At 45.3% G+C, this 14564-nt stretch overlaps 1 protein-coding gene across 1 annotated transcript in view; it reads right to left on the reverse strand.

Annotated features, from left to right (window-relative positions):
* Positions 1–14564, reverse strand: part of LOC135198066 (uncharacterized) — a 131684-nt gene that overhangs the window by 68704 nt on the left and 48416 nt on the right. The gene's annotated exons all lie outside the window — the stretch shown is intronic.

Below are 14564 nucleotides of genomic sequence, written 5' to 3' on the forward strand. Positions count from 1 at the left end.
GCAGCTAGCACGATTACGACAAACAAGTCAGCCTTGAAAAGATATTTCAATTTGGATTTAACATAGACTTGACGGATCCTACTTCTCGTCTATTCCTAAGGCATGTGCTAGACTTAGGCCTTCTGTGAGGCCTACGTTTCAGTTTCATGGTTCTTAAACGATGTTCTAAAACTGGCTTCCGAAACCGATAATGACACATGCTCGTTTATGATGCTCCTAAGGAAAACCCTATTTTTATTAAGCCTGGCTTCAGGAGCAAGAATTTCAGAACTGTCGGCTTTATCCAGAGATCCGGATCATATTCAATTCCTTCCCACAGGGGAAGTCCTACTTTCTCCGGAACGTAGCTTTTTGGCAAAGAATGAAGATCCTTTGATGAGGTGGGAACCTTGGAAAGTACTACCTCTTCCACAAGATGTATCCCTTGTCCAGTTTCAACCTTACGAGCCTTTCTATCCAGGACCTCCTCATCCTCATCGGGGCCCCTCTTAAGAGGGAAAAAAGGTGGAACTTTATCCATTAAAGGCATCAGGCAACAAATCCTGTACTTTATTAAACAAGCCAATCCTGACTCTTTTCCAAAAGCACATGATGTCAGAGCAGTAGCCACCTCAATTAATTATTCCAACACAGAACTTCGATGAGTTGAAAAAGTATACCGGATGGAAATCGCCGACAGTGTTCAAACGTCATTACCTTAAGTCCTTGGAAGCTCTGAAATTTTCAGCAGTAGCAGCGGGAAACATAGTTTCCCCTGACTCTAGTTAATTTGTAGTAGAAGATTCAGTCCTCCTTTCTACCTGCTTCACCCAACAGTTCGTCTATTCCTACCGTGTTCATTTACATTCACCTTGTGCCTTAGCTGCTTTTATGATGATGTAGTGGGTGCCCCTTCCCTTTTTTTTTGCTAGGACACTCACAGATGATTATGGATATTGATCTCATGGATGTTACCCCCTTATTTTTATGCTAGGGGATACATCTCATTTATAATGGTTACGGGTTTTGTATATTAAGTCATATACATTCCTTATATATTATCATTGTTGATTAATTGTTCATTTGATTGTTTTTAATTGCTATTATATTTTTGATACATGCCTTTACACAGATACCATTTTGTTACATGTAAGCCAATTTACCTCTGTACATATGTAAATTACCTTATGTTAAGAAACATGTTTAGAATTAAGGGTAATTTAAGCATATTTTTAGTTTGTATCACTGTGTATTTGTATCTTTTTAGCAATTATATTCTTTTTATATTTACTTTATTTTTTATTTGAGACCTATTCTGATTTATTTTATTACTTTTGTTTACAATCTTGTGCTATTTCTCTGGTACGATTTCGCGCAGCGACACGAGCTGAGCCCAGAAAAAGGGATTTTGACGTAAGGAAAAAATCTATTTCATGGTTTGGGCGATTGGCTAGTGTCGCCCAGCGCCAAATCCCACCCTACCCATCCCTTCGCCCAGATTGTCTGCTAACTTCAGGATGGCCACCAGAGGCGCAGCAGTCGGCAGCATGGGATGGAGTAGTAGTAGTACGAGCTGCTCATCTGTGGGTCGGCTCTCCTCATGGAGGGTTTTTTGTTGTGGGAGATTTCTATTGGTATTTGGCTCGTGGTAGTGGTCTCACTCGCCTAGTGTCATACCGACACCCTCTTGGAGGGTGAGCGAGTCAGTTATACTGACCTTTTTCTTTATTTTATTTATTCTCTGGTATGTGTTAGTACATTTACCCTAGAAATAATAGATTAAAGGATATTTCGCTGGCGACACGAGCCAATCGCCCAGAAATAGATTTTTCCTTACGTCAAAATCCCTTAAGGCAACTACTTGATAGGTAACTAAAGATTCTTACCTGCTAAGGAAGCTGACTTGACAAGTACTGCCTCTTTAGTCTGCTCTCCTTAGGAGCTCCAGCTAAGGGATGTGGACTATGCAGCTGACGAGCTCAAAGGGGTTTGTCGACGGGACGGACCTCTATGCGACAAAACCACCTATCCCCTTATATGGGCTTAAACAGGCAATAGACCACCTAACCATCCAATCCTTACATACAAGAGATTGAAAAAACACACATATACACTAGACTGTTGAAGGTTTCCCCTAACCTTCAACAGACAACCATAAAAAACATCAAGGGTCTAACATGTAGGATTAGAGGTATCAACTCCTTCACCCAACACCGAGCCAGTGGCTACAAACGATCCAAGGGTTCTGCGGTCTTCATATACCTTTTCTATTTGTCTCAGATAGAAAGAAGAAAATGATATGTTAGAATACAATAAAGTTTTGTACATACTTACCCGGCAGATATATACGTACTTAGCTTATGTCTCTGCAGGTAGGTCAGGTGATCTACCCCCCTGCAGCTGGGTGGCAGGAATAGGAACCATTCCCGTTCTAGAACCAGATTTTCTCTTCCACCTGTCTCCTGAGGGGAGGCTGGGTGGGCCATTCATCGTATATATCTGCCGGGTAAGTATGTACAAAACTTTATTGTATTCTAACAATATCATTTTTGTACATGCAACTCCCCGGCAGATATATACTTAGCTGATGACACCCTTGGTGGTGGGTAAGAGACAACTATTTACTGAATAGACAGGTAAACAACATACGTTGTAGGTAATAAATAAATAAAACCTTGGTTCCTACTTTTTTCAGGCGGAAGATTCCTGGCTAATGCCTAGGAATCTGCTTCGCCTTAAGAGCCTCAGCGAGGATGTGACCTATGGCTAAGAGTTCTTGTGGGTCTGTCGATGGGGTCTTATCCATTTACTTGACAGAGCCTCTTACATGGCAATACGCCTATGCCTAGTGGCATAATTAAGGAGCACAACACCGATCCCAATCACCTGATCCTAACACGAGGGTTAGTGCTTAAGTTGAAAAGAGTTATCCCCAAACTCCTTTCAAACAACCCAAAGAAAAAACACGACGTTAAATAAAATTTAACTCACTAGTTAAGGATCAGTATCGGCTCCCTATCCCAGCAATGTATCTGCAGACACGTATCAACCAAGAGAGAAGGATCTCTCGTAGGTTATCTTGACATCCTTCGGATAATGGGAAGTCAACACAAAGTTGCATCTCCCGTATGTGACAGCTAATATGTCCTTATGACATATTGTTAAGGAAAGAACAAGAATTCGAAAAGCTCGCACTTCATGCGCTTTTAATTCTCAGCTGTTTGAAGGAATCATCATGCACTTATCAAGTCTTTAGGAGGAATCACATTGTCTCAAAGAAGGCCAGGGCGTTCTTTGATATAGATCTCTTCTGGGTGAAGCCTGGAGCCTGGCTAGCGGCTTCGTTGCCTGGCAGGCGCCTAGCGCCTGTCTAGTGCCTCGACCCTGGCTGGAGCCTTGCGCCTGAATGGCGCCTAGAGCCTGGCTGGAGCCTCGCGCCTGGCTAGCGCCTGATTGGCTCCTCCCTCCTGGCTAGCGCCTCGCGCCTGGCTGCTGGAGCCTTGCGTCTGGCTGGCGCCTTGCGCCTGGAGCCTGGCAGAAGACTTCATGATTACTGTCTATGAGTCTGCATGCCTCAAGAGCTTCAGCGAGGTAGGGACCTATGACTGACAAACCCTTCTGGATCATGTCAATGGGGGCTAGCCCGCTTACACGACAGAGCCTTCTCGGATCGTGCCAATGGGGGCTGACCCACTTACATGGCAGAGCCTTACCTGTATCATATCAATGGGGACTAGCCCTCTTAAATGACAGAGCTTTAGGTTTCTCTTTACTGGAAGGAGCCTTGCGCCTGGATGGATCCTCAATCCTGACTGGAGCCTAGCCTTGAAGGAGCCTGGCACCTGGATGGCGCCTGGCTGGCTCCTAGAGCCTGGCTGGCGCCTCGCGCCTGGCTTGGCTCCTCCACACTTGCTGGAGCTTCGAACTTGGAAGAGTCTCTAGGCTGTCTGGCGATGTCCACATCGGACACTCTTATATCTGTCCGATTTGTTCGCCTCTGGCGCATTTACGCCAGGTTGGAGGCCCGCTCCTTCTCATATCCGACCATGACAGAGTTCCTTGGAACTGTCCACCTCTGGCGTTTTTCGCCTGTATTGGCATTTGGCGCCTGGCTGGCGCTACATTGTCCGAGAGTCCTGAACAACCACATAGTTTATCAGGAGACTGGAGAATGGGTGAAGAAATTCTTCCCCTTTGAGCTTTTGGCCCCTGGCAAGGGAGGTGATTGTAGTCAGCTACATCCAGTAGACGACAGGATATCTAACAATACGAGAGAGAAGAGTCTTTCCTCCGAGGAGGATCCTTCGTTGAATACTTCCTTTGCTAACGAGATCTCTTCTTACTGTTGATGAGGTTCCTCGTTGCAGAATCTTTCCCTATCCTTGCCCGAAGGAAGGGAAGGAGTCTGGAAGGTCGAAGGAGACTCCGAGCTGAAATTGGGCGGAACCCTGATTTCTACGCTCTTATTGTATCCTTCTGAATACCTTCTGGGAAGCATTTCGAGCCCTCATCGCACCCCGAAGACTGTAGGCAAACGTTTAAACCATCTCTTCTTCTGTAGATGAAAATGTAATTACCCTGCCTGGGCAACGAAACTTCTATCTGAAAGCGTTGCGTCAGGAATAGAGGGTTTTTAGTTCTTTTGCCAGACATACTATGCTGGCAAGAACCCATTGCCGAGTCTCCATTGAATCTGATGCGAGATTCCAATGCACAAAAATTCACATTGTCTTCTTTTGGTCCGTTTATGGGCTAAGAGAAACAAGAATTCCTTCATAAACTTTCTCAAAGAAGTTTGATGAGGAGCAGTTCCATTTTGTTGGAACACGGAATCTGTGGCCACAAAAAGATCCCATTCGAAGTACATGATATCCTATCTTGTCGTATTGCGGTATCGTATAAGATCCCGAAGATCTTAATCCTCTGTTATCTCTAATTCCCCTTGTAGAGACAGAGTATAGCCTTTTACTGCGTTCTTTGATAGCAGATATATCATAGTGATTCTTCCCTCTGAAAGTGAGAAAAAACCTTGCTATGTGGTTCACAGAGGTATCGGAAGAGGACAGTTTCCTCATTCCATCTAGCACGATCTGCAGCAATTCTATGTCTTAGCCATGACTATTTGTCATTTACCTTGAAAAATCCTCTCATTCATGTCCACTTCTGGTCAGTCTGCACGCGGACAGACTCAGAGTGGAGAGGTTTTTCAGGTCTATATTTAATAGATTCTGATAGGAATATCCAGATACTCTTGGAAAAGCCTTACGAAACATGCTGTGAGAAGAACGTGACTTCGTGAATCCAACTCTCTAATGGCCAAAAATCAGGCATTCATCCTCTCTTCCTTTGACGCCCATTTATCTTAATATCTGTTAAGAATTTATAACTAGGGAAAAAAGACTAAAGTTTATTCCCATTCTTTAAATTAAAGATGTCGTATATTGCTACCTCTCTTGTTCGAGGAAAAGGAAGCAGTCTATAGGAAGCCTGTTCGTCTTCTACCTTGCGAAGAGATCTATGAAGAAGAAACTTTCCGCAGGTTCTCACAACTCTTTTCAATAAATGTTAGACATACGTTAACAGTTATTATCTTACGATCGAGAAGGTTCTCACGGACATGCAAAAATCTTGCATAGAACCTCTTAAGGATCGTTACGTTCCGTGTCTGTTCCAAATAGGTTCTCTTTTGTTAACGCGAACAGGGCAAAAAAAAAGAGATTCTCGATGCTCTTTGCGATAATAGAGAGTCGTGGAATTGGCCCTAAGTGATTAAAATAAATTATTTCATCATTCCTTGTAAACGACCCCTTTCCGATTAAATGGGTAACGAAATCAGAAACGAATCTTGCCGTTACCGAGCCTGCTGTCCGAGAGGCTACTGGACTCTTAGGTTAATAACTCGCTAAAACGAGAAAATATCTTGGATGGTGCTTCTGGCACATTGCGCCAGGCTGGCGCTTCTGGCGCAATTTGCGCCAGGCTGGCGCTTCCTTCTAGTTCTTTTTAGGTTATGTGCCAGAACATCTGTACCTTTATGGTACCCGACATCCTTCACATGTTAATTCCGTTCTTAGTAGGAAAAAACTTTATATACGTAGTATAGTCCCATTCAGGGAAACAACTTCTGCCACTAAGAGAATGTTTCCCATCCGACTCACCCATCTTCTCTTGAGCAATATCCGATTCTAAAAGGTTGTGTGCGTTTCTCGAAAGGATGAGATAAATTATATCATATCTGCTCTGCCGTATTAGAATCCTTTATAATACTGTCACATTGTGGTAAACAGCATTAATCTAGGAAAACTTTGTAAGGAATTCTATAGTTAACCTCGGTATGTGCATAAGACTTTTGACCATACCGTAGTCTTAAAGTGAATTCTCTACTACATTCATCCTCTCACTAAAGCATGTACTCTAATAAGCCATGCTTTCGTAAGCATGAGAGCATTATATAATATAAGTTCCACTGCGTTAGAATCCTTTAATAATGTTACCTACGGTAAACAGCATTGAAATGTTGTAATATCTTTATTGAAAGCTTCTTAGCAAAAGGCAGACAATATTTTATTTATGTTTGCTTAACTATCCCCTCAATCCGAGGCTAAAACCGCAATTGTAGGGGGGAGACACAGTTACTTATTCCATCCCGCAGGAGGGAGACGTAACCGACCAATCATGACCGACACCTACATGGTACTGAGTTGGTCTAAGCAATTATGCGATAGCAGTCTCCGTTAGCCATCTGGTTACTCTTCCAGAGTTGCCAGCTACTCCATTCAATAAAGGAATCTCTAAATTAATTATCGAACTTCAGGAAGTTCTTATTAATGCATATTTAAGCGAAACAAGACTTCAATAAATCTAGAAGCTAAGTAAGTGTTGTCTTAACAATCCCTTTAAGCGTAGTCCTTCCTAGGAAATTCCTGGAAGGATACTGGTAATTGAGTTGCTCAGCAAAGAAGTAACTACGGTATGTGCTGATTTGCCGTATCGTATTCTCATACAGCAGATACTCTACTACCCTTCTTTCCCTGCCGAGGCAGATAGAGAAAAGGCAAAATTTTAACTATCTTCGTTCTTCTCATTAATAGAACGATAAAGAGATATATATATATCTCCTTAAGGAAGGAAGTTAATCCAGGAACTCTTTAAATCTTCGTGATTTCCTCATAAATCGAGGAAGAGACAGAATTCCTGTTCATCTGTAGGGTTTACGGAAGGAAGAAGATATTTCCTATCCGCCATCATACCCAAACGTCGATGAGATTCTTATAAGAAAACTCCCAAAGCTCTTACCTCTTCATAACGAGGGAAGAGCATGATGAAGGAGAGAGTCCGCATTGAGAGGCAACTGCCAAACACAGGATCTTCTGAATAATGAAAAAATGGCTTCTCTTAGTATCAGAATCCTTCTGACAAAAGAAAAGCGGACGGCCGCCTGTGCGACATCTTGCACCTTTGCCAGGGGTAAAGTTGCTCAAGTTAAAAACTCAAAGAGGAGCCTCGTGACTGACCTCTCTCTCATAAAGAGATTTGGAATTCATTCTGGCGCCTGGCTCCTTGCGCCTAGCGCCTGGATAGTTCCGCGCGCCGGAATGTTCCGCACGCTAGAAAGGAGACTCGCTCTGGAAACGTTCCGCTTGCGTGGAAGGTCCCGTGCGCCCTGATAGTTCCGAGCGCCTACTAGACCCCTTTTCGAAAAGAGCCTCTTGCCCGGCCCGGAAACGTTCAATGGAAGGATCGTTCTGATTGCCACTCTACTATAAGGCTCCTGTGTCTAGCCGTCTATTTTTCTGGCGCAATTTGCGCCAGGCTAGCGCTTCGTTTCTTTGAAGGCGCCTTGCGCCAAGAAAAAATTTTTCTAGAACGCGGCTCGCGCTCAGTTTGCTGGAGCGCAGCTCGCGTTTGGTTGTAGGAACGCGGCTCGTGCTAGTCTGTTTGCTGGAACGCGGCTCGCTGCTAGCTATTGGAACGTGGCTCATGCTAGCTTGCTGGAACGCGGCTTCCTGGCTGCTCTTGCTCAGTGTTCTCTTAGTTTTCAGAGAATGCGCTAGATCATCCAAACTCCAAACATATACATTGTTTTCGTCTTTTCGGATGTAAGATGAAGAGACGCACTTTTTTAAGGAAGCCTTTTCAATGGCTATCCTTGGCAGTCTGGGACGCTCTACAGAACCTGCCGAGGGGGACGCCTGACCGGTGGGGATTCTCTGAAACCTCCATTACGGCTTACGACATTCCTTCTCCCCCTGGGCTTGGGAGCTTGAAAGAGGTCTAGGCCTGAGAGCGAGACAGAGCCGATCGAGACGCACCCTCCACTGCAATGGGGAACACTAGTAATCACTTCTTACCTTTTAATAGCTCGCATTTTGAGCCACAATCCTTGTCTTCAATTGCAATTATGAATTTGAAGTTTCTGCGAAGTAAGAAGGTGTGAGGATGCAACACTACTAGTACTGTTAATACTCTTAATTGCTCGTTAGTATGAGTATCCAAAAAACTTTTAAAAGAAACGTATCTAGTTACATGCTTTACTGACTCCCTAAAGTAGGAAGTCAGTTTATTTCCTCAATCAATTCTAACACTTATTACACGTATTAATGAATAAATATTAATATTCTTGCAAACTATGTGAGTGTCTACCGAAAATTTTGGTAGTTACACGTCATATATTCTTCGAAATTTTCGAAGCCAAATTCATTAAAGTCAATAAAAGCGTATGCCGAACCAAAGACCCAGTACTTCCCTGCAAAAGACAGCCCAGAAGATCGATGGCGATGAAAAACGAAAATCAAGTCAGGAGGTAGCAACGACATATGTTGACACTACCACAACAGAGAAAATCTGGTTCTAGAACGGAATGGTTCCTATTCCTGCCACCCAGCGGCAGGGGGGTAGATCACCTGACCTACCGTGCAGCGTGTGCCGCGAAATTCGAATTTCTGTCGGACGTCAGAGACATAAGCTAAGTATATATCTGCCGGGGAAGTTGCATGTACAAAAATATGGAGCTGCTCCTCCAGTAAGCTGCGTCTAAAATGACTTTAAGGGACTGATTCTTTCTAAACGTCATTGACGTCGAGACTGCTCGCACTTCATGGGCTTTTACCTTTAGAGCCTTGTAAAGAGTTTCATTGCACTCAATGTGTGCTTCTTGAATCACACTTCTAATAAAGAAGGCTAAGGCGTTCTTTGACATCGGCCTTTTGGGATCTTTAACGGAATACCATAAGTTGTCAAAAGTCCCACTAACGTCCTTGCATCTCTGCAGATAAACCTGTAATGCTCTTACTGGACAAAAGAGTCCTTTCACATTCCTGACCTGCAAAGTCTCTAAGGCTGGGAATCGTAAAAGACCTAAGCCAAGGATTGGTTGGAGTCTCATTCTTGGCTAAGAAACCTAAAGTGGTTGAACAAACCGCTTTAGATCTACTAATTCCCACCCTTTTGTCCATAGCTTGAATCTCGCTTACTCTCCTTGCAGTAGCGAGAGCGACTAGAAAAAGAGTCTTCCTGGTTAAATCCCTGAACGAGCTCTCCTGGATCGGTTCAAACTTGTCAGACATTAAAAACCTTAATACTATGTCCAGATTCCATCCTGGTAGTTGTTCACTCTTTTGTTTCGTAGTATCAAAAGATCTAATTAGGTCGTGAAGATCTTGATTTCTAGACAAGTCCAGTCCTCTATGTCTAAAAACTGACGCCAGCATGCTCCTGTATCCCTTAATTGTAGTAGTGGCTAGACATACTTTAAGTTTTAAGTAAAGAAGGAAGTCTGCGATCTGGCTCACAGATGTGTTGGACGAGGACCCATTCTTTTCCTACACCCAGTTTCTATACCTCCCACTTCGACTGGTAGACGTTGATGGTCGAAGCCCTTCTTGATCTGGCGATAGCTTTAGCTGCCTCTCGCGAAAAGCCTCTAGCTCTAAGGAGCTTTTCGACAGTCGAAAGGCAGTTAGCTGAAGAGCACAGGTATTCCTGTGATACCGTTTGAAGTGGGGCTGTCTGAGCAGATCTGGAAGCAATGGAAGGATTCTTGGAACTTTCACTAGCCACTGCAACATCTCTGCGAACCAGTCTCGCGTCGGCCAGTACGGGGCTATCAGGGTCATTCTGGTTCCTTCGGACTGCGCGAACTTCTTTAACACTTTGTGTATCACTTTGAAAGGAGGGAAGGCGTACAGATCCAGCCCTTCCCAGTTCATGAGGAACGCGTCTACTGCTACCGCTTGTGGATCTGGAACCGGTGAGCAGAACGTCTGCATCCTCCTTGTCTTGTTGGTTGCAAACAAGTCTATGGAAGGCTGCCCCCATAACCTCCATAGCATTTTGCATACCTCTAACTTGAGAGTCCATTCTGTTGGCAGGACCTGGTTTTTTCGGCTCAAGAGGTCCGCTCTGACATTTAATTCTCCTTGTACAAATCTCGTACGGAGGACGATATTTCTGTCCTTTGCCCATAGCAACAGATTCTTGGCTGTCTCGTTCAGAGAAAAGGAGTGGGTGCCTCCTTGTTTCTTGACATACGCTAGAGCAGTCACGTTGTCCATGCTTATTTCCACTACTTTGCCTGACACACACTCCTCGAATGCCTGAAGAGCTAGAAAAGCTGCCATCAGCTCTTTCTTGTTGATATGACACTTCTTTTCGGTTTCGCTCCATCGTCCCGAATCTCTCTGTTCCCAGTGTCGCTCCCCAGCTAGGTCGAATGCGTCGAGAACAGTAGTAGTAGTGGGGTCACTTGTTGAAGTGAAACTCCCCTCCTCCAGCTTCGCTGGATCCAGCCACCACACTAAATCTTTCTTGACCTCTGCTGAAATTGGTTGGGAAGGTGTCTGAAAGCCTTTGTTCCTTCCTTTTCCAATTTTTGTTGAGGTAAAATTGCAGAGGTCTGAGGTGCAGTCTTCCCAGGGAGACGAACTGTTCGATCGAGGAAATGGTCCCCAAAAGACTCATCCATTCCCTCGCCGAACATTGTTGTCTCCCCAGGAATTCCTGCACCCGATTCAGGCATCGGTCTTGTCTCTCCTGGGAGGGAGAAGCCCGAAAATCCTGAGAGTTCATCTGAACTCCCAAATAAATGATCGAACGAGAGGGCTCCAAGTGAGACTTTTCCATGTTCACAACTAGCCCTAGTTCCAGTACTAGGTTCAAGGTTATTTTCATGTCCTCCAGACACTGTTTCTTGGAGTTGGCCCTGAGAAGCCAATCATCTAGATAAAGAGAAATGCGGATCCCCCCTTCGTGTAGCCATTTGGCTACATTCGCCATAATAGCTGTGAATATTTGTGGCGCCGTGCTGAGCCCAAAGCAAAGAGCCCTGAACTGGAATACTCTTCCTTCGAATAAGAACCTGAGGTACTTCCGAGAGCTCGGGTGGATGGGGACATGAAAATAAGCGTCCTGTAGGTCTAATGAGACCATCCAATCTCCCGGTCTCAACGCCGATAGCACTGATTGCGTTGTCTCCATCGTGAATTTCGTCTTCACGACGAAGGCGTTTAAGGCACTGACGTCCAGAACGGGTCTCCACCCTCCCGAGCTCTTGGGTACCAAGAACAGTCGATTGTAGAACCCCGGATTCCCTTGGGGTGAAACAGGTTCTATCGCCTTTTTTAAGAGCATAAGCTCTACTTGTTCTTTCAGCGCGAATCTCTTGCTGCTGTCCCTGTAATTCGCTGTTAAGTCGAGGGGATCTAAAACTATGGGAGGTTTGGTGTAAAAAGGGATCTTGTAGCCCTCCCTTAGTATTTGAAGGGTCCAGTCGTCTGCCCCTCTGTCCCTCCAGGCTTCCCAAAACAAAGAAAGCCTGGCTCCTATTTGTGTCTGGAGGACTGTCTGATCATGGCCTCCTTTTGGAAGGAAGCTTGCCACCTTTTCTGGAGGGCTTTCTAGAAGTTCCTGACGTCCCTTGGGGCTGTTTTCCTCGAAAAAACTGTTGTGGCTGCTTCTCCTCTCTCGCTCTCTTGGTCGCAAACGAAGAAGGCAAAACCCCACTGGCTGCCTTCGATATTAGGTCCTGTGTGGTCTTCCGAGTCAAAGACGTGGCAATATCTCTTATAATCTCCTGCGGAAAAATAAATTAAAAAGAAATTTAGCAAAGGGGGCAAACAAAAGCTCTGCTCTTTGTACCTGTGTGACCCCTTTAGCTGTAAAGGAGCAGAGGAGGGATCTTTTCTTCACGATCCCTGCCGTGAAAATCGCTGCCACTTCATTTGTTCCATCCCGCAACGCCTTGTCCATACAAGACATCACACTCAGAAGGTTTGGTATGTCCAGTGAGTCCTTTTCTTCCACTTTCTTGGCGAGAGCACTCAGAGACCAGTCTAGAAAGTTCAGGACCTCAAACACTCTAAACACGCCCTTCAGTAAATGATCGAACTCTTGCATCGACCACATAACCTTCCCTGCTGTTAAGGCGTGTCTACTATTGGCATCGACGATACTGGAGAAGTCTGCCTGAGAGGAGGCAGGTACTCCCAGGCCCAGGACTTCCTCAGTCTCGTACCAAACGCTGGATTTCGAAGCCAATCTTGCAGGAGGAAAAACGAAAGCAGTTTTGCCTCGTTCCTTTTTGTCTCTCATCCAGTCGTTCATCATCGCGAGAGCTTTCTTGGCCGAAATGGAAAGAACCATCTTCGTAAAGGCAGTCTTATTCTGTGTTCTTCCACAAAGGAACTGAGACAGGGGAGAACGAGGTACTGCGGGCTTGAAGTCTGTTTCAAAAAGCTCTTGAAACAGAAGTATAAGGGTCTTATAGTCGGAAGGAGGAACTTGCTCTTTCGTCTCCTCTTCTGAAACTACCTCCAACATCTCCGAAGGTCTCTCTCTGTCTCGTTCCGCATCGGATGATGTATTCAAAGCCAAAGCCGGAGCATCATTGGTCTAGATGCGTTCCTTGGCACCATGAACCACTGAGGCGTCATGCTTACGAGCGTCGGCGTCACGTACTTCTCTCTCACGCGTGCTAGCGTCACGCTCTTTGCTCTTACGCACGCTGGCGTCACGCTCAGAAGTGTCATGTCCAAGTAAATCGGAAGCGTCCTGTTTGTCTGTACTCTTCTTGGCGTTGACGCTTCGCGAAGTCTTCACCACTCCCGGGGCGTCAGACTGACGCTTGGGTTCTTGCAGCTTTTCCATAAGGACAGACAGCTGCTGTTGCATGCCTTGCAGCATATTCTTGGCTTCATTGTCCTTCGAGGGCGAGGGTAACTCGTCAGATTCGCCCACACGAACTGCAGCCGGAGGAGCCGATCTCTCTAAGGCTTCCTGAGGACGCTCGGTAGGAAGCTTCCTTGGTAATTCCTCCCAAGTCGAAGGCGGAAGAGGAGCATGGATCGAAAGAGCTGTCTTGCTCTGTTTAGCTGGCGAGGCTTCCGATGACGAAAACCTCTCCGGAGAACTCCAGTGACTGCAGCCCGGCAGTTGCTCATCTGACGAGACCTCACAATCACGAGGTAACTTCCTCTTGAGAGGACGAGAAGAAGTAGTGTCGCCATCCTCGACGCGGGGAGACGTCATCGGATGACGAACCAAACACACTCGACGCCCCTTTTCTACGGCTGTCTGAAGCAATCTGGGAAGCGTCCGCAGGTTTGCTTGAGGGCACGCCCGACCGGATACTAGAGCCTCTCGCCTCCCTTAGACTTTCAACTTTACATCTCCCATGGGTCCAGGAGCTTGTAAGAGGTCTGGGTCTAGGAGCGCGACAGGACCGATCGGACGCTCCCTCCACTACACTGGCACTAACACTAAACTTATCACTTACACTGACTTTAGTACCTGCACTTAGGGCACTTCCAACAGTCCAAGTGCAATTGCCCTGCACGTAAAGAGAGGTAATCTGCTGTCCCATTTTTTTTTTTTTCAAGAACCGCTTGAATACCTGCAAAGATTGAGTCCTTCGCCCCCGACTCGAAGACAGGTTCGGGAGCTGATACTTCTGCTAAATTACATTCAGAAGGAGCAGGGGAAGGAACTATGGGATTATCTACCACTTCCTGACTCATTGATGAACGGGAAAGGGAACTCTTAGTTCTTCTAATCCTATCTCTCTCGAGTTTACGGACATACCTGTCCAACTCCTTCCACTCCTTATCATCCAAAATCAAGCACTCATCACATCTATTCTCAAAAGTGTAAATTCTACCCCTACAATTCACACAAAGTGTGTGGGGATCAAGAGAAGCTTTGGGAATTCTAACCCTACACCCCCCTTTACAGCAGACTCTATAAACAACTCCCGAGTCCAACATTGTTAATTGAGTAATTCAAAAACAAATCCAAAATCAATCCAAGTCAACAACAGCGAAAGCCAATAAAATACTTCACCAAACGATGAAATACTCTAGCGAGTACGAAAAACCTATCGAGGAGCTCACAATGACAAAGTTGCCAGCTCAGGCGACAGAGAAAATCTGAGGTTTCCAGGTAACTATCTAGAGGGCCTACAGGTAACGATCACCTGACCGACGGTCGGCGATTGGCACGAGTTTTGAAAAGTCTGTCGTGACGTCATGACGTCAGAGAATATAGCTATGTATATAACTGCCAGGTCAGTTACATATTTAAAAATCAATTTT

Source organism: Macrobrachium nipponense, chromosome 21, assembly GCF_015104395.2.
Source record: "Macrobrachium nipponense isolate FS-2020 chromosome 21, ASM1510439v2, whole genome shotgun sequence".
In the NCBI taxonomy this organism is placed as follows: Eukaryota; Metazoa; Arthropoda; class Malacostraca; order Decapoda; family Palaemonidae; genus Macrobrachium; species Macrobrachium nipponense.